A 23,771-nucleotide genomic window follows, 5' to 3' on the forward strand; every position below is an offset into this window, starting at 1 on the left:
AGAGGTGCGGGGCTGCCCCCCGTCCCCGGGGAGGGCCGTCCTGCTGCTGCCGCGCGGGGCTTTCTGCTCCCCATCTTTCACGGCGCTACCCGCGCTCTGTAGGGAAAAGGCTGCGGGGCCGGGGGAGGCCCCCGGGGCGGGTCTGAGCGCTGCTGACCCCAAAGGCCCCAGCTCAGAGCATCCCGAACCGGTACCATCGTACCAGGACTTTCTGAGCTCTGCCCATGGCTTCGCCCCCCTCCAAAACGGACACTGATTTATCCAGCACCCTCAGGGGGTTTTCCCACTGCCCGCTCTCCCATCGGAGGCTGGTTTCTCCGGCAGAAATGGAAACTTTGCTTCTCATGTGCACTTTCCCCTCCTGCTCCCTTTCAGCAGGGCTCTCGGGTGCTTCCCGCTCCATCCAATTTCTGCCGGCCCTACAGTGCCGCCGGCAAGGCGGGCCGAGGAGCTGCACGGGGAGCCAGCAGCCAGGCTGGCTGCGTTGGCGCAGGCTGAGGCTCCAAGTCCCCACACCAGTCCCATGAGCCTTCCCTCGGACGGCTCTCTCAGCCAGTGGGAGCTTTTGAGGAAGACGATGGCTTGGCCTTCCTCCACGAGCCCTCTAACAAGCCCAGGGGCGGAGATTCCCATGCAGACAACACCCCGGGCAGCCTCCATCCCTCCCTGGCCTCTCCTGCCTGAGCTGGGTCAGGTTCCCGCGTGTGCCCACCGTGGGGCACGGGACGCCGGCAGCCACCCCGAGCAAACCCTGGGCTCGGAGCAAAGCCCGGCCACGTGAGCCTCCCGCCATGCTCAGGCGGGGGCTGCTGCCTCCCCGGAGCCCGCAGAGGAGATAACAGTTATCCTCCTGCTCGGCACACGCGAGCTTCGAGCGGCGCAGCAATAAACAAAGGGTGGGCACCGGGAGCTCACCAGCTGAGGGCTGAATCACTCCTCCCGCAGCGCCAGCACCGCTCCCGCACGCGCTGCTGCCCACTCGTTGCCTGCTGCCTCCCCGCGCGCTCCTCCCAGAGCCTCCATCGGGAGAAGGCCTCTCCGCCAGCCTCGCAGCGAGGCAGGACGGGGCAGGGGCAGGGGTGTGTGTGTGCATGCGTGCATGTGCGTGTGCGTGCCCGCGCCCTGCTCCTGCCATCCAGGAAACCCAGCGCAGCCCCTCCATGTAGTGGTCGGGCCTCTCCGCAGCGCGGATCGATGCCCGTCCTTTTTACGGGTATTTCTGCGGTGCCGTCGATGCTGATGGCACTTCGCAACACGCAGACAAAGCCGGCAAACTGAACACGGCCGGAAAAAAACAGAGGACAAGAGACAGGCTAAGAGCTCTGAGCGCTGTTTTTAGAGCTTCCCCCCTCCGAGCACGCTGTGAAAGCCCCACTAAAGTGCAGGGCACCGCCCGTTCGGTAATAACACTCCAGAATAATTCCCGGCATTGTCTGGTGCCAGAAGGGGGGAATCGCACCTCGGTGCTTCCGAAAAGGCCCGGCGAGCACGGCGCGCAGGCAGGGCTGGGCGAGAGCCCTGCTATTCGCTGCCGGGAAGCAGGGGGCCTCCCAAGACCATCTTTCGGCAGCCGTCCCCACCCCGGCGTGGCGGCGAGGGACGGGGGACTCGGCGCAGGAGCCCTGAGCCGTTTTCCCCTCGCAGCCCCGCGGGGAGCGGCGAGAACATTTGGGCGTCCATCTGCGGGGGGGCTCGTCCCTCAGACAGATGCTCCAGCTCCTTGCCACTGCCACCCTCAGATGACAACGGGCCGCAGCAGATGGTTCCCTTCTGCTGGCAGGAGGCAGGGAGCTGCGCCGGCTTCCACCTCCCTCCCGGGGAGGCAGCGCCTGCCCCCTGCAAGGGGCTGCGAGCCCCTGCCCGGGCAGCAGGACGCAGGGCTGCCCTTCGAGGGGGCCGCCTGGGACGTGCTCTGATGTTGCCCAGCAGCATCCCTCCTGGTTTGGGCACACGTGCCCAGGAATCCCACAAAAGGTTCGGAAAGGGCTGAGCTGGCAGGAGGGAGATGGGTTTTAATTAGTGCCATTATTCTTATAGTTCCCTTTCTTTTCAAATTTTCACACTTTTGTCGTAACAAGCTGAGCTGAGAAAATACGTGCAAATGCCAGGCTGAGATAAGATGTACCACACCTTGAAGTGCTGCCAGCAGCGGCTCTGGGAACGCCAGATCTGCTGCCTGCCCCTCCAGCCTCCACCCTCCACCCACGGGGACAGAGACCTGCATTTCCCACAAGCCCGGATGGCAAACGGCTCCTCAACCCCACCCGGCATGAAGTAGCCCTGGAGAAGGCTGCCGTAGCCCCCCGGCTGCTCGGGACAGGGAGGGGAAGACAAGCCGGGTGTCTCGTGCACCACGCACACGGCTCCGGTGCCCAAGGGTGGCTGCGAGCACCCAGCCCTGCGGATACGGGCAGGGGAAAAACGTGCTGGCGGGTCTCGGGAGTCTGCTTCCGGGGGGGGGTGACATTTCAGGGTGCGTGGGGGGCAGTGGGATGAAGGGGCAAGGCAGGATGTGCCTGCTCCCCCGTCCCCGCGGCCATCTGGATGTGTGCTGCTGCCACCTCGCAGCGGGCTGAGTCAGTCCAGTGGCTTCTCATTATCAGCTGGAGGGAGTCCAAATTCTGCGGCGTACGCCTGCTCCTGAGCGAAATTGAGGATCGTTGTCAAGTATTGTCATAATGGTTTCTCTCTGTACTGCCTTGTACCGCTCCTTGCCCTGGCCAGCTGATTGATTTGGAGCACAAGGAGGCGGTGTACCAAAAATCCTCCAGCCGGCAGCCGCCGCTTGGGATGGCAGCACCGGGAGCCACACAACGTCACCACTGTGCCCACGAGCAGCCTCGCTGGGAGGCCCAAGAGAGAGAGGCCACGTGCCCTGATGCGAGCCTGGCTCGAGTGCCCAGCAGCCCGAACACGCCGTGGAAAAGGCTCCGTTAAATTTCTAAGCTCATTGACACACATCCAGGAGGTATTAATAATATCAAGCATCTCAGCGTCTATTGTAGCCCACATCCAGGAGATGAAAGATAATTTCTGGGACAAGGAAGTTACGACAGTGACAGCTTTTTAACAGCCTGGCATAAGAACAGGAGCTGCACAATGGGACAAAGCAATGATTAAAGATCTCTGCACAAAGGAGAGAGGGCTGGCAGACCACAGAGGACATCAGAGTCGTGCCAAAAGAGAAAAGTCTGTGCCAGACGAGGAGGACTGCGGGGGGGTGAGGGAGGTCCCGCTGGGCTGACTCACAAATGCCTGGCTGCTAACAGAGCGGGGTCAGGGTGCTTGGAGGGGGTGAAGGAGGCTCCTCACCTCCGTGCCTGGTAGGGGCTCGGCCCTGCCCAGTGTGCCAGGCACAGACGGGCACGGTGCAGCCAGGACAGGGCCGTGTGGGCGATGCTGGGGAGCTGGGAAGGGAGCTGAGTGCCGCTGGAGGCTGGGGAAGGTGAGGGAGGGCAGGGGCAGGGCGAGGGGCAGCCAGAGCCCCAGAAGCAGAGGCGGCGCACCCAGCACCCGGAGACCCCCGGCAGCGTCAGCATCACGGACATTTGGCGTTCCTTTGCACACATCCACGCTCCCCTAATGCACGCCGCACATGTAAACAGCTGCCTGGTGACATTTGCACGCCCAATTACACCTGTGTATCATTGATTTACATGCACAGTTGGAGAGCAATTAAAACACTGAAGCCTGCTTCGCACTTTCCCACGGCCACCACCACGGGGCCAAGCCCTGGCCCCGGCCCCAGGGCTCACGACTTTTGCTTCTCCCTCCCCTGCCTGGCGTGCGGGGAGCCCCCGCCACAGCGGTGCCGCGCGGGCTGGGACCACGCCGGTGCCCCCTCCTGCGACACCCGCATCGGCAGCGACCCTCAAAGCAGCTCGCTGCTTGCTCGGCTCCGTCGGAAGTGGACTGGCGACTTTCCAAAAGGGATTAAAAGCAGGGAGTGAGAAACATTAAAGCTTGCGTAATTACGTGCAAAAAGCCCCTTAATAATTTATAGAGGGAGAGGGTAAATATCTCCGTGCGTTATTCAAGTGCGGCTCGCTGTCCCGTTTGGCTAACACCCAGAGCGCACGCATCACAGCCTTCATCCGGGAGGCCGCTTTGCCTTTAATACCTTTCATAAATTATTGAATTTATAAAGAGGAAAGCAGGTGTCATGTCATTCCTATAAACAGCTTGTTAGTTAAAACTAACGAAGGTGGTGAGCGACACTTTCCTCTCGCCTCTCGCTGCCACCGGCTGCCTCACTGCCGGCAGAGCCAGCTCGGGCGCGAAGCCGACGGACAGAGGGACGCCCGGCACCACAAGCACGGGGAGCGGGACATAGGGCCGGCACGGGGGAAGCCGAACATCTCCCTGCCCCCTTGCTGAGCGAGGCAGGGTGCTAGGAGGCCGCGGCTAAAAGCAGCAGGCGTGTGGCTGACTCAGGCAGCACGTGGCGGCGCGAGGGAGCCGGGCACGGCGCCCACGCACAGGAAAAGCAGTGAGTGAGCGTGCCCACGCCGCCGCCACGGCCGCCCCCGTGCAGCCGGTGCCCCTGCAGCCGGTGCCCCCCGCAGCCGGTGCCCTCGTCCCTGTGCCGCCGGGCACGGCGAGCTGGGCTTGGGAGCAGCTGGCTTGGAGGCTCTGTGTTCGCACCCGCTTGGGGCTGAGCCCTCACGCGTGCCCTCCCCAACTATAATGCATATGCATTGAAAAGCAGAGAGGGGAGCTACGGGAAGGGTTTTAAACAGAGCCAGCACCAGATCAGGGTGAAGGTGCTGCAATCACAGGGCCCCAAGGAGGACGGTCAGGGTGCTGCTGCAGCAGAGCCGGCAGCGCTGGCACCCCGACGTGGCACTGGGACACTCCCCGAGCCACCCCGGTGCGTGACGCAGCCGCCCCATGCTGCCGGCAGCGAGGCGAGGCAGAGCCGCGTGAGGAATGGGGGACCCGGAGAAGACCCGGCAGGGCCTCGCAGGCATGGGAAGAGGGAACTGGAAGTATTGATAATCAATTAACTCCTTCAATTACAGAAGCCTAATGAGGTAGTGCGAAGTCAGCTCTAATGAACATCAGTTTAACAGAGGCGGTGCCTTGGGGCGCTGGTTTTTGGGGTAGGAAACACAGTGCAAGTATCAAGCAATTAACACCAATAACAAACCCAATCCTCGCTCTGGAAGCAGGTGTGGGGTGTCCCTGTCCCCGGCCCTCTGTTATGGGGCCGGTGCCCAGCGTGGACCCGCCAGTGCCGGGGCAGCCTCGGGGACAGCTCTGCCTTTGTTGGCAGAGCTCAGCTCGTTTGTCCCCGCCGAAAGCACGCGTTTTCTGGCGATGCTGTGGACGCATGAGCTGCTGGAGGGGTCTTGGCAGCACGGCCCCGCTCCCCCACGAGGAAGGGAAGGGGCCCAGGCCGAGGCACGCGGGCTCACTCCCCGAGCCCAGGTGCACGCAGCAGGGCTGCCCATGCCTCCGGCTGCCGCGGCAGATGGAGGAGGACGTGTGCTGCCGGCCAGGACCATGCCAGGGCTTGGCCGCAGCCTCCCTGCCCTCCCGATGGGCTCTGGGAGCGTGGCGGACGGCTGCAGGAGCCCCGGTGCCAAGAGAGGGCCAGGCCAGGCAAGGCAGGGGTGCGAGGTGCGAATGCGCAAAGCCTGAGTGTGGAAACCTCCAAGTTCCCACGAGCAAGTTTTTTGAGACCAGTGTAACCAGTCCCCAGCTCTTACTGGTCCCAGAGCATGGGATACAGATGCCAGGCTTGGGGAGAGTTGGCCCCAGGGGTGTAAAACGCCCAGGGAGGTGAGGTGAGGATGAGATGTACGGGGGATGCTCAGAGAGCAGCTTTCATTAACAGCCACGCAGCTCCGGGAGCTGGAGATTATTCTCGCCTCTTTTCTTGTTTGTCAGACTTACCCTAAGACTATTAGTGGCTTAACTAATATTCTTACAATCCTGGAGCACCATCCTCACTGGGGTTTAGGGATGCCGAAGGGGCTGCTCCCGTGTTACCCTGGAGCACACCCACAGCTGGGCGGGCTTGCCAGGGGAGCAGGAATTGGTGCAGAGCCCTGGCATCAGCCGCTCTCTTCTCCCAGCCTGGCAGGGCTGTAGCCAAACAGTGCTGGCTGGGGGCAACCACGTCAGAGCTGGCAAGGAGACATATCTCCTCCTGCTTCCACCCTCTCTCTCCCGTGGCGTGGTGTGCGTTTTCTGGGCTGGATGTCACCGCGAGGGTTTGGTGACACAGAGGACTGAACCTGGCGGTTCGGTGCCGCCGCTGCCACAGCCTGCCCCCATGGCCACGTAGCTCTGGGAGCACTGGCCCAGAAGGCCCCGTGGCCATGCCCCCGGCCTCCGACGAGCAACCCGATGGCATCCCAAATTGTGCTGAGCTGTACCAGCACAGTCCCCCCCTCCCCGCCCCACTCCCCACCAGCTGGCAGAGCCCCAGCGGTTTCCCCCTGAGAGCGTGCGGTGAGACGCGGCACGAAACAACTGCAGATAATTAAAGGATTGAATGGGGTATCGGAGAGGAGCTAGGAGCTTGCAACATCCATAAATAGCTCGCCTTGCCGAGCTGCTTAACTCCTTGCTTGTTCTTGCCAAAGTGCAGACCCCAAAGGGATGATGCCTGTGCGCGAACAGGGGTGGAAAGTTCAGGAGCGTATTTTTAAACCATTCAAGCTTTACTCAGGCTGGGTGATACATTATTGTGTGTGTGTTGCTTGAAATCTCTCATGAATGCAAAAAAAAAAAAAAAAGAAAAGAAAGCACCATTTTGTCTCTCTAAACTCCCACCCCTCTGCTCCTACCCAAATAATGTCAGGCTAGATAGACACAGACACAGACACAGATTTCTTGGTTGGAAGAGACCTCAAGATCATCGAGTCCAACCTCCGACCTAACACTAAGTACTCCACTAAACCATATCGCTAAGCTCTACATCTAAACGTCTTTTAAAGACCTCCAGGGATGGTGACTCCACCACCTCCCTGGGCAGCCCGTTCCAATGCTTAATAACCCTTTCGGTAAAGAAGTACTTCCTAACATCCAACCTAAACCTCCCCTGTCGCAACTTTCGCCCATTCCCCCTCGTCCTGTCACCAGGCACGTGGGAGAACAGACCAACCCCCACCTCTCTACAGCCTCCTTTAAGGTACCTGTAGAGAGCGATGAGGTCGCCCCTGAGCCTCCTCTTCTCCAGGCTGAACAAGCCCAGCTCCCTCAGCCGCTCCTCGTAAGACTTGTTCTCCAGACCCCTCACCAGCTTGGTGATGTGACAGGCAAAAAAAAAAAGGAAAGCACCACAAGGTGCAGCTGGTTAAAGCCATTGAAACGCTTTTCTCCTCCTTGGGGGGACCTCTTGAGGCCTGTGGGGAGCTGTTTTGGCCAAAACCAGAACCACAGAACGGCTGAGGTTGGAAGGGACCTCTGGAGCACAGCCAGTCCTGGGGAGCCATGAGGGGACGTGGGGGCAACAGGTGGGGGTGAGCGGCTGCCATGGGGCACAAGGGCAGAGATGTATCAGCTCAAAAAGGTGCTGGTGACCCCACGGAGCCCCAGGCAGGGCAGGGCAGGTGCGTGCCCAGCGGACATGGCGTCCTTCACACCACGCAGCGTCACATCTTCCCCACACCACGGGAACGCTGCACCCCCAGCTGCTGGGGCATCCCTGGGGGACCCGCACGTGGTGGCAGTGATGGCCAGCGGGTCCCTGGGCTGGCAGCTGGCCCCGAGCTGCAGCTGGAGGCAGGGGTGCCGCTGGGTCTGACAAGCAGCAGGAGCCCTGGTGAGATGCAGCAGGACAGAGGGAAAACAAACCAGAAACTCGCTGGGAAATCATTCCTCTCTTAAATGGTGCTGAAGTAATTAAGCAGCACGGGCTTTATGAATGATACCATCTCTGCCTTGAAACACATCATTACTTCCCTCTGTTAGAGCAGTATTTTTCAATATATATTTCTTCCTTAAACGCCTGAGGAGAAGGCCCTGTGGCTGGGACGTCAGGACAAGGCTGCTAATCATCTCCTATTTCACCCAGGGGCAGGGAAGCGTTTGGTGCCGAGCTCTCCCTCCCGGCACACACGCTTCTGCTCGGAGTCACCGCTGTGCGCCTCTCCCCGTCCGCTGCCTGTCTGTCCTCCCTGTCCGTCTGTCCTCCCTGCCTGTCTGTCCTCTCTTCCTGTCTGTCCTCCCTGTCTGTCTGTGCTCCCTGTCCATCTGTCCTCCCTGCCTGTCCATCTGTCCTCCCTGTCCGTCTGTCCTCCCTGTCCGTCTGTCCTCCCTGCCTGGCCTCCCTGCCCGCCTTCCCTGCCTGCTCACAGCCCCTCGGGGCTCAGGGTCTGGGTGACGCTCACTTTGGCACCATTTGGGTGCTTCTGCCCCCGCAGGACTCGGCCAGCCCGCGCCACCTGTGCCCCGAACGCTCACCGCAAAGGATTAGAGAGGCCCGAGCAAGAACGAAGGGCTTTTGTGCTAGAAATTGAAAGTTGATGGAGTGTGTCATAGGAAAATGACAACAACCTACTGTACCTCGAAAGACAATTATTTTTCCCTCATTGGAAGTGATTGAATTTCTCCATCAGTGACACTACTGATGCCATCAACACCAACAGCTCTCTTAAGGAAAGGCTTTCTCAGCTGTGCACCTGCAAGTTCCTTGGATCTTCCTGCTTTGCTGCTTCTTCTGCAGGACGTGCCCTGGAACCCCATTTTGGGGTGTTCTGGAGCCCTGGAACCCCATTTCGGGGTGTCCTGGAGCCCTGCGACCTCATTTCAGGGTGTCCTGGAGGCTTTGCTTTAAACATCCTGAACACTGGTGCTGAGCACTGGCCTGGGGACACCCTGCAGCCACGTGGGACTCGCTACAGGGCGAAAGGGACAACACTGCTGCCCAAAAGCCTCTTCTCCAACTGATTTTGGCCCAGAACCCAGAGCAGCAGGAGCCCCAGGTAGGTTGGGGTGGGCATTTGTGCGTCCCGTGGGTACCAGTCCCGTGGTTTCCCATCCCCGAAAGTCCAGCCAGAAATAATGCCTGCTGGAAGAAAATCAGCCTCGTTGGCGGGGTTTGGGGGGACAGCAGTGGCAGCCAGGCATGTGCCAATGCCATACAGGTCCAAAACCCTACCTGGAAGGGCAGGGGGGGCGATGCCACGGCGGGGCGTGGTGGCACTGGCGCAGGCAGGCGTGTACCCCCCCCGGCTCTGTGCGCCGGGGTGCACAAGTGCGCACGCTCCGGCGGCTTCGTGCCGCATATGTTGTGGGGGCTGAGAGCACATATGTTAGGTACACACACGTCGACGTGTGTGTGCGTATATATATACACAGACATGCATGAGGGAGACTATTATAGCCACACATTTACATACATAATCAACAGCAGAGATTACTGCAGGGTTTGGAAGGCAGCAGAATCGGCCCCGGGTAGCAGAAAAGGGGTATTTTAGCTCTGCCCTCCCAGCCTGTGCCCCTGGTTGGGCTGGGGAATGGTTCATGCCAGAGCCCCAGCTGGGAGGGTGCTGGGGTGGCCATCTCCAGCCCCGGGAAGGAGCAGAGCACCCTGCCTGCCACGCTCACCCAGAGCCACTGCGGTCGGAGAGGGACCCGGGGACCCATCTGGCCGCAAGCGGCCCGTGCCCGTGCCTGGTCGGACGAATGCCATGTCGCTCACGGAGAGAAAGGGCCTCTCCGGGGCAGGATTAATCTCGTTCCTGCCTGAGAAAGGTCAGATGGATTGTGCCTGGCCATGCCCCTTCTCTCCCCGCTGACTGCAAATGTCACCCAGCCAGCGGGCTCCGAGGCAGGTACCCACAGAGGGGATGCGTGCAGCTGGGTGAAACGAACCCGAGCACGCACCCATAGGTGCCTCGGGGTCAGCCCTGGTGCTAGGCACATCTGCACAAAGGGCGAGCACGTGCCACTGCTCGGGGTCTGAAAGCCGTATTTGTCCCAGCCATATGCAGGCCAAAAGCTCTTCTCTCGGACTGGATTTTGGGGCCGGATAAAAACAGAAACTGCTTACCTAACTGCGTGCAGCATTAGCTAATTGGCTAAGAGCCGGTGAGGTCTGTGCCAGAGGAGGATTGAATCTGGAGTCTTCAAAGCGTTGGCAATGCCTCTGTGCCGGTAGAGCGCCCTTCTCTCCGCACCCCAGGCGTGCACAGAGCTGTCCCTGTGCCATGCTGGGCTCCCCTCTGACAGGACCCCCCCAGGGCACCCCACAACCTCAGCACCTCCGAGCTCCCCGCAGAGCTACAACCAGTCCTAGAGCGAGGACACAAGACTCGGGTGCTGAGCAGCACCAGAGGCTTTGGCGTGGTGAAATGTGGCACTCGTTTCACCGGATAGCCCCGAGCAGCACCACCAAGCTGCGAAGCACCTCAGAGTTGACTCAATGTCATATTTAAGTGCTGGCCGCATCACAATTCAGGATGCTTCGGAAAGGTTATGTAAACCATTACATCAAATCCTGGGAGAGTTATTAAGGTGAGCGGCGGAGCATGGGAGAATGGGTGATTATCTCACAGCAGTAGCGGGGAGCCACACAAGCAGTGTCCAGCTTAAGGATGTAACTCATTCTCCTTACAAGCCTCATTTTGTTTCTTCTTAGTGCTTGTTAAAAAAAAAAAAAAGTAATCTGTCAACAAATTATGTGTTCTGGAAAATATTTATTCTAGAGAGTCTCCAATCCATCAGGTAAGGTGCTGGGGAGATGTGGTTTGAAAAACCAGAAAGCTTCTCACTTTTGGAGGTCTTCTGGTTTTTCCCCCCTTTTGGAATGTCATATTTTAAATTCAGTGTGGTCTATTAACTCCAAATTTGTTTTATTCATCTGAACTCATGCCTTTGAGGACCTGCAGGAGGACTGCAGGGCTAATTTTGGAGTTATTTGCTACGGACTCTTGAACCTCTCAAAAGTACGTGGCTTCCCCATGGAGTTTCTTGAGTTTGCAGCACTTGCCTTCAAGGACAGGACGGTGTCTACAGGGGCCCGCAATTTTTCTGAGGTTGGAACTGACCCAGCCAGGTCAAAAGACATTAAGAAATCTTTAGGAGCAGCAAATGCTTTGCAGAAAAGCCCACAGCTGGTCTACTTGGGTTAAATAACAGGAAGGAGCCTGCAGGGGCAACGCGAGCCCTTGGAAACTGCAGGCCTGCAGCAGCCAGTGGAAGGACTCTGAACATCCTCACCGCCGTTGCGCTGAAACAGCCGCCCAAGACATGCCAATTGCACAGATCAAGTCCTGCACCTAACACGTTTTCTGGCGAGGAAAGCCGAGCCCAAAGGCAATCTGTGCCCTCGGCCGGGTGGCCGTGCAGCAACCCAGCGCCCCCTGCCCTCACGCAGGGGAGGCGAGGAGCTCCGCTGGGTGCCTCCTGCGGTGCTCCTTCCCGCAGGGACCCCGGGCAGGCACGTAACCAAGGCTTTGGCCCCGCGGCGGTGCTGCCGTCACCCCCTCCGCCGGGTTGGAGATGTCGTACACGCCGCTGGCATTTTCACGCTCATTGTCATCTCGCTGCGCGCCCGGCGGCACGTAATGGCGGCGGTGTCCAACACGGGGGCACTGACTCACGCGGGCTCCAGCAGCGCCCGGTCACCAGCCGGGGCGAGCTGCGTGACAGCCCTGGCGAGCCGAGGCTTTCTGATGCCTTCACACTCCTCCTCGCATCCCAGCCAGCCCCCGCATGACCGTGGGCCACGCGGCAGGGTCCCGAGCCTGGCGGGTGGGCGCCGGGGACACCCTGCTGCCCCGAGGTCCTGGGGGAAAAGTGGGGACAGGATCAGCCCCGACCTGCTCCGCGCATGGGAGGGCTCCGGTCTCCTGGGCTACGAGCTGGCACCTTCCGCTGATGTTAACATTCATTTAAGAAAAATTACAAAAAACCCCAACATGGGCTAATTAGCTAATGACATTATTTTGGCCTGATGTGCCATATAATTAAACAACTAATAAACGGCAAGAGTCCTGCGCTGCTGAGGCTCCTGAGTCAATACCATGCTATTACCACAGTGTAATTGAGTTTACAGAGAGCCTCAGCACAGACGTCCCAGAGCCCATGCGAGGAACAGTATTGAAATAGCCACCAGAGACCCACCTGCTGGATAAAGGAGAAAGACAAATCTTTTAATCTACAATACAGCCTGAAGTCACACATGGAGAAGAGAAGGTTGTGCTTTGCACGGCAGTAAATGTGTTTACTAGAGGAGGGTACAGGCCACCCAGGGGATGCTACATGTGCAAAAGCTTCTCCTCTGGCTGCGATAGGGGCTAGCTGAGCTCCGGGGAGGATGCGAGTGGGATGAAATGTGGCTTGTCCTCACCCCTACGGAAACGCGTACAGAAGTCTATCTCCTGGTACCCGAAACATGTACGTTTCTCCATCAAAGGGGTATTTTTGGTGATTGAACCAAAAGGCACATCAGGGCTACTGAGAGGTCTCGGGGGTGGCTCGAGGTCTCCTCCCGCAGTCCTGCCCTGTGGACACCAAGTGCCCCGACCTAACGCTGTGCCTGCAGGCTACGAACGGGCCGGGAGCTGGCCTGTGGGCTGCAAACCTCCTTCCTGATTTTTTTAGCGTTTGAGAGAGAGGAGGAGAGAAGTGGGCTGGCACCCAAGCTCCCACTTGAGTCGTGAAGCATCTCCTGCTGTCTCCTTTTTATTTGCAGAGGGGTGCAGAGCCCCACTCACTTTTATTTCCTGAGCCCCTCGGAGGTGGGTTCATTGCGTGGACGCGTTGCAAATCCCACCCGGCGAACACAAGCCCGGCAGGACCTGTGCACACACACACACACACACACACAGCCTGTTCCTCGCCTGCTCCCGCGCTCTCCCCTCCCTGCAGCCCTGCTCCCAAGCCCGTGTCCCCGTGTGCAGCCGTGCTCCAGCTTGTCCTCCTCACCGCCGTCCCGCAGCAGTGCCACGCGAGCACTACACACGCTCCCGGCCCCCTCGGAACAGGAGGAGGGGACGGCACGGCGAGGGACGGACACGGCGCCTGTGCAGCCAGGGTGCCAGGGACCTGCAGGTTTCTTACAGGGTGGGACAGTGGATGCAGATCCAGAGGCTCTGCTCACATCCAGCAGCCGCTTTACGTGCTAGGGATGGACCCAAGGGGGCCCAGGTGGAAACGCAGTGGGAACTGCTGGAGACCGAGCCATCGGAGAGCCCAGAGGACTCCTCTCAACTCCTCCGAGCCTCTGCATGGCAGAAACCCCACCATCCATCCCCCAGGAGCCACTGCATCCAACCACGAGGGCTCCTGGCTAAACCTGCCATCACATTGAGGACACAAAACTCCGCCCTGGGGCTGGTGTGGAGGGACCCTGGGGCAGCAGGAGTGGGACTGCATCAGAAAAGGAGCAAAACCCTTTGCTTGGGAGGGCAGAGAGCGGCGCGGTGCCTGCAGGCGGGCACATTGGCAGGGCCAGGAGCAGAGGACGGCGGTGCCGGGGAGAGGGGGGCGTGCAAAGGCTCGGCGGCGGCGGAGCTGCCACTGACAGTGAGAGGCAGCTCCTGTCGTCGGTGTGAGCCAGGCTCTGCCAACCCAAATACCGAGCTTGCTGACAACAAGCCCTGCGCTCCCGCGGCGTTGCCGTCAATCAGCGGCGTGCGGGGGGCGTGCTGGCACCGCACCATCCCCGGCAGCCACCTGCCACGGTGCCAGAGGGGAGAGGGGGCTCGTGGCTTCACTTGGTGGCCTTGGACAGCCCAGATGCGGTCCGGTTGGGGTGGGAGGATGGCTGTGCCCCCATGGTGGGGATGCTCCGGGGAAATCCCCCCATCAGCTCGCAGGGAGGCTCACAGCATCCTCCCGCACCCACCGCACGGGCAGGGGCCGAGGAGAAACGTCTGACATCTGCTGCTGCCGGGCGAGCCTTGGAGAGGTGCTTGTGTGGAGAGCGATTCCCGCACTCGAGAATTACGCATGGAGCTCTCCAGAGCCGCGCCGAGAGCAGCCGGGGCATAGCAGCGAGGTCCTGAGTCCCTACAGGGCGCTGCCCGAGCAACGCGGCTCCGCAGCGGCCACGGCTCCTTCCCGGGGCGCACGGAGACCTTCCAGGTCTCCCTCTGGGGACAAGAAGCTGAGAAGAGGTCGGTTTGCACATCCATCGCCTGCTGGAGGCCACCAGGGGAGGCACCGAGGGGCAGCACCAGTGCTCAGCACCCCATAACACCAGCAGCCACCCCACAAAGAGCCCACCGGGGCTGGCTGGGTTCTCCCCTGTGCGCCGAGCTGCCCTGCTTTGTCGGGGCTGCAAAGCTGAAGGAGCCCCCGCGTCTTCCCTTTTATCTCTCGTTTCTAAGCTGACATTTTAAAGGAAATTTGCTCTCCTCCTTGAAGTATGGAAATCCACATCCAGAGAGCACTCGGGCCCCCGAAGCCGGGCAGATAAACATATTTGGACGTGTGATTTCACAGTTGCTGTGCTGATAGCTTTCAGAGGCTGGGTCCTGTCCATCAATTACCCGCAATGTGCATTCAGACGTGATGTGGGAGAATAAAACCCGACTCATTAGAGGGGAAGAGAGGTGAGCGAACACCAAGACTGGTTAAACACAGCAGCTCACGTGTCGAGGAGGGAAGGGAGGCATTTCTCTCCCGCTTGGCCCACCCCACAGCAGCCTAAACCACCCAAAAGCGGGGCTGTGAGCAGCCCAAGACCGCTTTTCCCATGGCCAAAAGGCACAGCACAGACATCTGCACGGCGCACACAATCTGACAGGCTCAGCCCCGGGAACGGGGTGACTTTTGGGCAAGACATTTAGCAGAATTTGCTAAACAGACTTTGAAACGGAGCCATTCAGCACGGGATTTTTAAAGATATTCAGGCCCTTTGCTCCCCCCTGGCCTGCAGGTACTTGGGAGCACTTTGCACATAAAGAATTATTTGTCCAATATATCATGTTAGAATGTGAGATGACATATCCAGGACAGACTTTTGTATAAAGCAGAGTTTTAAAAGCAGAATTTTAGCAGTCCCGGGGGGACCAGGGCACGTAAAATATGCAGGGGAAGTAGCAGTGATTTCTGTTTAGCCTGTCCAAGCATTTCTGCCCCACGTCCCTGTCCCCAGGAAAGACAATTACCATTTGCTTGGTTCACTCTGGCACCTCTCAGCCCTGCAGGACCCTGGCCGGGGCCAGTCCCGTGGGGCCGCGGGATGCCCGGGGATCCAGGAATTATTTCCAACGCCGTGCAGATGGGAGCTGCGGAGCGGCGGTGCTGAGAGCTGGCTCTGCTCCTCCACCCCGCTGCCTCCCCTTTGGCTTCGGAAGAACCTGAGCACTAACTTTACAGCGGGATTAAACAACAATGGTGCCAACCTTATAGATGTTCCCGGGGGAATCGGGGAGAGACGCAGGGCAGAGCAGTGGCAGGAGGGTCTAACGGGGGGGACAGGGCTGCCTGGCATGGCGGGTGCCTGGGGCAGTGGGCAGGCTCCCACCCCATGCCCTCTGCCAGATCTTCCTAATATGCTTCTGCAACACAAAGCTGGGGTCACAGCCGTCCCCCAGGCCCTACAGGCTCCCCCTTCTTGGCCAGGTCTCCCCTCCTGCCCCACCTCTCCCTCTTTTTCCTTTCCCTGGGTTTTTTTCAGGATGTGGTTTCCTTGTCGGTGCGCTCATCCCTCGCCTGAACACAAATCACTGCAGGCTTCAGAGGGGCAGGAAATATTTCTGTTCTGAATATTCCACAGATCCTCCTCTGCATGGAAACGGACACTATCATTATTGGTGGTTCTCTCTTTCTTCTTAACGTCTCAGCTCAGGAAACACTCTCTCCTATTAGCCGGGAGCCTTTGCTGTAGCAGAAATGAGGGGGAAGAGGTGTAAAAGAGCCAGGCTCCCCGCTGCGCATCCCTCTGTCACGCAGCCCGACGGGGAGGCTCCGGGGCTTTCAAGGTGCATTTCTGTTCCGGGAGAGGGTCTGCGACGTGCCTGGAGGCCACCCGGGTGTGTGGCGGCCTCGCTGCAGGTGGCACACGTGTCCCTGATGGCACAGCAGGGCTGGGAGGTTCCGCTGCTGGCGGTGCCGCTCCGATTCCCCATCAGCAAGCCCTGCTGGAGGTGACGCCGAGCGAGGGACCAACCCCGCCCTTCCAGATAAACGGGAAGATGACGCCTGTATTTATACATTGATGTATTTATAGGGATATCATTCCTATATAGAAAGAGCTGCTCTGCCCTGGCACGGAAAGGAGCCCCCAGGAGCCCCCCCTCGCCCCAGCTGCGGAGGAATTCAAACGAGGTGATCGCACACAGCTCGGCTCCAAAGCCCCGAGGCCAAGCAGTGCCGAATGGTTTTGCCCCATCCCAATCCACCTGGATTACCCCCAGCCCGTGCAGGACTGCTCTGCAGCGCTGGCAGAGCCCACAGCCAGGCGTTTGCCCAGCTTTGCAGGTGGCAGGCTTAACGCATCGAGCTGCTCAGGTAGAGGATCACGTTACTCTGGAAATGGAGGCTCGAATTATTCCATTATTCCCCAGCGAGGGGATTAAATTACCCTGGAAATAGAGGATTAAATTACTCACCAAGGGAGAGGATTGAATTACTTTGTGAGACGCGGGATTAAAACGCTCTGCAGGTGGCAGGCTTAAAATAGACCTTCACACAGAAGGCAGGATTAAATTATTCTATGGCTGACCAGGAAAAAAAAAAAAAAAAAAAAGCAAACCACCATACTCTGGAGGAAGCCATATTAAATTATTTCTGGAGATTAAATTGCTCCACAGGCCTGCTGGATCCCAGTGCTCGGGAGCAGACCATCTGCTTGGTGTAAGGTGTGCGGAGACCCGAGCACCAGCAGCCAGATGCCGGTGTCCCACCGCTGGTGCCCAGCGCCTCTCGCCACCGCGCCACCCGGCAGCTTGCACCGGATTTATTTGCGTGCCAAAGCAAATAACGCTGGGCTCTGCTCCCCTGCACAACGCAGGGAGGGGACGGGGTAGCCCAGGGCACCCAAAGCAGCCGTGCTGGGCGCAACTCACTTCTTGAAGCAGTTTTTTTTTTGATTTTCATTCCAGCATAGACGCCCACAACACCGTTGAGTCTCCTCTCCCAAGCAGCGGACCAAAGCCCTCCCTGCCACCAAGCAGGACCTGCTCTGCTCCCCAAAATCCCTGTGTCCCCACTGATCCCTCATCAGCACCCAGCCCATCGCCTCTTCTGCCCTCTCCCACCAGCCCAGCTCTCCCAGTGCTGGCGTTCCCATCCCGTTCCCATCCTGTGGCCGGGGTCTGCACGGTGCCAGCGCCACCCGCGGGCAGCCCCAGCCCCATGTTGCTCCGTCCCCTTCCACTTCCCCAGCGCCTGTCGCTGCCTGTCCCCTGCCACGGTGACAAATTGGTATTTGCGATGTGCATCGGTATTTTTTATGCTGATTTCTTTCGGAGGCTCCACCGCTGAGATTTTGAGAGAGAAAGAGAATGAGCGTTTTAGGATAATCTTAAAAGCAGAAAAATTATTACATGTCAAACACCGAACGGGGAGTTTAAAAGGCTCCCAGGTGGGCTGCAGAATTAAATGTTTGGAGTTTTTTTTTTTTTTTTTCCCCGTTGCCATAGAAACCGGAGGGCAAATTCTGGGCGGCAGCTCCGTGCCTGGCGGGGTGCGGAGGGGCTGGGGGACCCCCACCGGCATCGGGGTGGGGATAAAAACAGCCTCGTGCACCCCAGTGGGACGGGTACGGGGCAGCGCCCGGCTCCTCGAGATGGTGGCAAGAGGAGGCTGCCGGGAAGCCCCGTCTGTGATGGGTGCCTCCGGGAAGGGAAGTGAGGAGAAATCGATGAATCGCTCGCTGCCGCCACACCGAGACGGCTGCAGGCTGCCCCGAGAGCCGGGGGGAGCATCGCCACCCCGCTCTGCCCGGGGTTGGGAGCGGGCGGGGGTTAATCGAGTGCTGGTTAACTCCTGGGGCTCTCCTCTGCTCTGCCAGGGTTGGAGTAATTAGTACAACCCGAGCCGGCTCATTAGGCAGCGAGATGCAGGTAGCAGGGGGGTTAAACTGCCCCACTTGCTTCTGTTCTCCCTTGGTGCCAGCTGCTCCAAACGGGGTTTGTGGGAGGGAAGCTGGAGCCTCTCCAAAGGAGCGGGATTTGCTCGGGGAATGGGGCCAAGCAGGGGACGGGGCAGGCGGGCGGGCGTGCAGGCAGCGTGCGTCCTGTGGGACCGGGCCGGGAGAGCGGAGGTTGCTGGAGCACAGGCTCAAGCCCCGTGGCCGCTGCTGTCCCCGTGGGGTGTCCCAGGGACACCTCCTGAGGGTGGCCTCCCCGTGGCACCGGGCTGCCCGCGGCCCTCAGGGCTGGGAGCACCCACCCGCTGCTCAGCACCGGGGCCAGGCACACATTTAGGGCAGGACAGATTGCTCTTGGCAGCAGGGGAGGCTCCCCTCGGCACAAGATCTGCAGCGAGGCCGTGGATCAATCGCCAGCAGCCGCCGACCTTGAAGGCGGCGGCGCAGAGGGCTGCAGGGCGTCTCGCTCCGTTTTTCCAACAGGAGGTGCCCGTGCTGGGGGCCTCAGGGATAAACCGGGGGCAGGTTGTCAATAGGAGCCCCGTCCTTGTCCTCCTTGTCCGTCCTTGTCCTCCTGCCTCCTGGCACGCAAACGGAGGGAGGGGACGCCGCTGCCCAGCTCCCCGCTCGGTCACTCCCCTGCTTCAGCCACCAGGGCCTCAGCTCTGAGGACTTTTTTTTTTTTTTTTTATCATGGGCAAACAAAGTGGAAAATGAATTCCTTTAGATAGCAAATGAGTTTAATAGAAATGGTGATGGAGTGGCTCTGTGCCGGGAATGTTAATCCCGCACCCGATGTGGCCGGACTCTCAAGCAGGGCAGGGTGGGAGGAGGAGGGCTGCAGGCACGGGCAGGGAGGTCAGGTCTGCGCCTGGAGGTGGCCCCAGCTCTGGTCACACCTCGGCAAGCCCCAGGGACACCGAGGGGATGGCACCGGCCCTCCTAGCTTTGAGGACTGAATGCAACCAGCCCCAGTCAGCGAATTCAGCCTCTGCCCAGAGCAACTGGCGGCAGTGAGCAACTGGCGGCACAGAGAGGGGACTTGAAGGGCTGGGGACAAGTGGGACAGACCACAGGGCGTTTGGACCATGCCCACCCCAACAGGGAGTGGGACACAGAGCCCTGGAGCCACCTCGGAGCCTCCAGGCACCCTGCTGCGATGCCCAGCGGTCCCAGCACGGCACTGGGGACACGGAGGGGGACACTGGGCTGTCCCCCTTGCATGGTTCGGTCTGGTTTCACCCGTCCTTATCAGCTGCCTGCTGGGTCCTGGGTGAGCTGGGCAGCACTGGAGGCTGCAGCCGGACACTGCTGTGCACCAGGGCACCGCGAGGTGCTGCTGCTCCCACCGCTGCTTCCCTCCCCGCTCAGAGTCACCAGGAAAAGCCCACACTCCTGCTGCCAGAGCATATTTGATTCTTCTGCTAACCTGACCTTATTTAGTTCATTATAAGCCCCCAGGACATTGCAACTGTAACTTAAAAGGAAGAAAAGAAAAAAAGAAAAAAGAAAAAAAAGAAAAGCCTAACAAAAACACAAACCTTTTCTCTGATCAATAGTGCAGGCAACTGGAAAAGGTGTAATTCAATTTGTCAGCACACAGTTATTAGTTACCGTGATGGAGCCCTTCCTCCCAGCCCCGCCACCCCCGTGGGTCCCAGCACCCCTGTCCCTGGGGCCGGGGAGCAGCAGAGGGGACATGGAGCCAGGGGAGGCGGAGACCCGGCAGCCGCACGGCTTCGTGGCACCCGGGGAGAAGGGAGCAGGGGGGGACGTTCAGCAGAGGCTCCTGCAGTGAAAGCAGGGTGAAATTGCCTCTTCCTTCCCCTGGCTTTGCAAATGCCGTTTCTGGAGCAATCGCAGCATGTAGGGGCTGACAAACTTCTGTCCCCTCCCTGAAACGCCAGTGTCACCGCTCCTCCTAAGCGTGCCAGCCCTGCCCTGCCGTGCACCCCTGCGGGATGGTGGTAAAGCCACCTCCATCCTCAGCACAGACCCACTGGAGCCTGATCCTGAGCTGCCTGTCCCGCAGAGCACAGCTGGAGGCAGGCCTCTAGTCCCCAAAAAGGCACTGCTGCGGAAAGGGTCACGGCCAGGGAGAGGCCGGCGGGGAGGGAAAGCCGCTGGGCCACGCATGGCCTCGGAGAAAACCAATTCCCATGCCAAACAAGGGGCCGGGAGGCTCTGGGGAGCCTTATCGCCTGCTTCTGATTGCAACCTAGCCTGAAATTACCTCCCGGTGCTCCCCAGGCTCAGCAAAAACAGCGGGGGGAGATGTGCAGCGATGGGCAGCCGTGAATACCAAGCGGCTCCCGCACGTGCCAGCCCTTGTCCATCCTCGTCACACCGTCCCCTGGACCACCTATTTCTCTACCCCAAGACCCCACCAGGGAGCAGGGAGCAGGTCGTGCCTCCCAGCCCCGTGTGAGAGGCGTTCCCAGCACCACGCCTGCTCGGCTCCCCCCCCGCTCTCCTCCCCCAGCTCCGGCACCGGGGAAACCTCCGGCTCTGCACCCAGAGATGTCTCTTTCCATTTGTTGATGTCGACAGGCGTATCGCGCACACATTCATTATTTAATCTACCTTTGAATTGGGCTAAATAGTTCTGACGATAATTACGGAGCATTTGTATTTATAGAAAACCGTCATGCACAATCTGCATCCCCACGGGTAATGCCGCCGCCACCCATAAATAGGGCCAGGGACGGTGTGGGAAGGCAGACGGGGCTCCCAGGCACCACGAAATGTGACGTGCATGGACGTCGGGAGGGATCGAGAGGAAAGGGAGCAGCTCTGTGCTCCCCAACACTGAGGCTCCAAGAGGGGGAGAAGGCAGAGCAGGGGAGCCGTAGGGATGCGGAGAAGGGCGCGAGGACTCGCTGCTGCTCCTCTTGCAGCCATACGAGCGTCAGAGCAGCGCAGCCAGCTCTCAGGCTTTTATTGCCCACATTAGAGAGGCAGAGCTTCGCAAAGCCGCAGACCCCGGAGTCAAGTTAAGAAGAAAGCTCTCATCAGAAACCAAGGCGAGAGGAGAGGGGCCAGCCCTCCCGGCTGCATAGAAACACCAGGGAAGGTGAAAACGCCCGGTTGACACCCGGGTGGCAAATAAAAGGGAGCCAACAATCATCACCCGTAACATTTACTTGTCTTTAAAACCACCTGGTGCGCCAGTTTCTCCCCGAGCACCGCAGCCCTTCGGGGTGTTTCAGGCTTTCTGCCCCACCTCGGGGCAGGCAGGCAGGCTGCAGGGGTGTCCCGAGGGAGCCCCGAGGCCGTCCCGTGCTGTGCGCGGCGCTGCTCGGGCCGTGCAAGGCGGCACCGTCACGCTGCCCGTCCCCACACATGCACACACGCAAATGAGGAGTGCTTGTATTGCATTAGTGCCTGGAAATTTCATTCCAGTCAGAACCCATTCAGCCAGACGCTGCACAGATACAGCACGAGAAGCTTTTTTTCTTTTTTTTTTTTTCCTAGAGAGAAAAGCTGGGTTTCTCTGCATATTGGTTTAAAGCAAACACAGCCAGAGGCTGAGCACGCTTGAGTAATGGCCCACGGCCGTGCCAAGGAGCAGAGGAGAGATGGCAGCGTGTGCCCGTGCTGGTTTGCTTCAAGACCTCCTTGTGCTGCTCCGGTCGTGGCCCTACCCAACCTCTGCAGGAGGAAAAGGCCAACCCAGGCCCCGCGTTTCTTCAATTTGGGGCTTTACGTCTCGTGTTTCCCATTGCTAATTTACAAGCAAATATTTAGCCATCTGGCAGCCCCATCCGCTGGGCAGCAAAGCGAACTGTTTGGCTCTGCCACCCGAAGGGCAAGGAGGACATTAAACTTCCCTCCCCGGGCACCGGGCACCCCCCTTCCACCGTTTGGCACGCTGCTCCTCCAGCTGCCTGGAGAACTCCCCAAAGGGCACGGAGGCTGCTAAATACAGCAGGGGAGCTCAGCAAACATTGCTGAGCAGCCTCCCCTCAAAGGTACATCTCTGCTGGACTCTCTCCCTTACCCGTGACATCTCCAATAGCCTTAAACTCCTCTGCGTTTTCCAGCCCCGTTTTCTATCTGGAGTCTTGCCCTTCCTCTCTCTTCCCTGCTCCGTTCTCACTGTCACTCTTCCCCTCTCCTTTTACACATGATTTCTCACAACCCTTCCCTTTCACACTCAGGAAAGGGCTCTAGATGATGCCAGTGCCCCTTTCCCAGCCCTCAGAGGCACAAGGGGAGACCATATCATTGGCAATCTGGCTAAACCACTCCCAAACGCATCCATACACACATACATTGGGCCGTCAGGAGCCACTTGCTGCCAGGACACCCCCCCGCACCCAGTTTGCCAAGCCCTCTGCATCACCCTGCTTCCCAAACCTGCCGCCACCGCTCCTCCTGGCCCAGCTCCAACCTCTCCTAGGCCCGCAGGGGTCCAGGAGCAGATTTATTCATGGCACCGCTGACCCACTCGCTTCGCCCTGCACGAAGCCAAAGCTGCTACGAAGGAGGAGAAGGACTGCGGAGTTTGGCCGAACTGCGCTCCTTTGCGCAGGCGGTTTGATCCCGGCGGACCTCTGCTCCCTGCAGAAGTAACAGCCGCCTAGCCGTGTTTTACCGTGGCGAGCAAAGTAAGCAACAGAGAAGGAAAACGAGGACCCAGCAACCTGGACGTGTACAAGCCTGGCATGCAGACAGCCCTCGCTGCCGTACGGGTGTGAATCTCCTGTAGTTTCCTCTTTGGGAGAGCAGAGAAAGGGAAGACGCACCGAAACCAGACCTCTTTAACAATGAACTCTCGTGTTCAGTCAAACGGAAAAGACAGGAGAAGGGGGAGACAAACGCAGAGGGGAAAGGAAGAGAGACAACAGAAGACAGAGTACTATTTCCTCGTCAAATATTTATTTTCAGGTCTGCCTCGGAGCGCTGCTTATTGAGACACAGAGCCTCGGCACACCGCAGCTCGCGAGCTCCTGCTGCACGTGGGCATGGCCCTGCCTTATCTCAGGAGATTTTCCTGCAAATTTCCAGGGATTTCCATCAGACCAGTGCCAGACCCTGCAGAGGGCAGCCCTGCTCTCTGTCCCAGCCCAGCACTGGGACCTGGGGAGCTCACCTCCTCCAGGCGCTGTGCTGGTCCCAGCTGGGACATCTGGGCACACAGCCTGGCTCCGTTCCTTTTCTCCCTGGCACAATACACCCTTGGAGCTGGGGGCCTGGCCCTCGAAGTTTTGAGCTCCCAGAGTATTTGTGGTGATGCCTCCAGGGCAGCAGAGGTGGCCTACAGGGACATCAGAGATCCCCCAGCCGGTGCAGCAGGAGAGCTGAAAGCGGCGTCCAAGCAAGGTGGGAGAGAGCCCCGGGCTGCTGGACGTGACATGTCCTGGAGGAGAGCCAGAGCTGACATCCCGATCGCAGGCAGCAATTAAGAAATTAAGCTATCAGAGAGGCTTTTGGGGAGGAGCGAGCATCCATCCGCGCTCTGGCCGGATGCCAGAGCGGGTCAATAACATTTGTCCTTCCCCTCTCCGCTGCAGATGCAGATCTTTGTTCCCGAAGCTGGGGCGGCCGCACAGCTCCCTCCCAGCGCCACGCGGCCAGAAGGGCACAGAGGGAGAACATCAGGGCTCTGCAAAAGGGGGAGAAACCCGGAGAACACAGACCTGGCAAATCCAGCAGCACCTTCCCCGCACCGGGGCCGTTCCCAGGCAGCCCCGTGCCCCCGACACACACCCCAGCACCCCGTGGCCATGGCAAACCTCATCTCCTGCTCCCCATCCTGCTCACAGCT

At 59.4% G+C, this 23,771-nt stretch overlaps 1 protein-coding gene across 1 annotated transcript in view; it reads right to left on the reverse strand.

Moving 5' to 3' along the window:
• The window catches only part of LINGO1 (leucine rich repeat and Ig domain containing 1), a 111,664-nt gene that overhangs the window by 14,255 nt on the left and 73,638 nt on the right, over window positions 1–23,771 (reverse strand). The gene's annotated exons all lie outside the window — the stretch shown is intronic.

This window comes from Cygnus atratus, chromosome 11 (genome assembly GCF_013377495.2).
Source record: "Cygnus atratus isolate AKBS03 ecotype Queensland, Australia chromosome 11, CAtr_DNAZoo_HiC_assembly, whole genome shotgun sequence".
Classification (NCBI taxonomy): domain Eukaryota; kingdom Metazoa; phylum Chordata; class Aves; order Anseriformes; family Anatidae; genus Cygnus; species Cygnus atratus.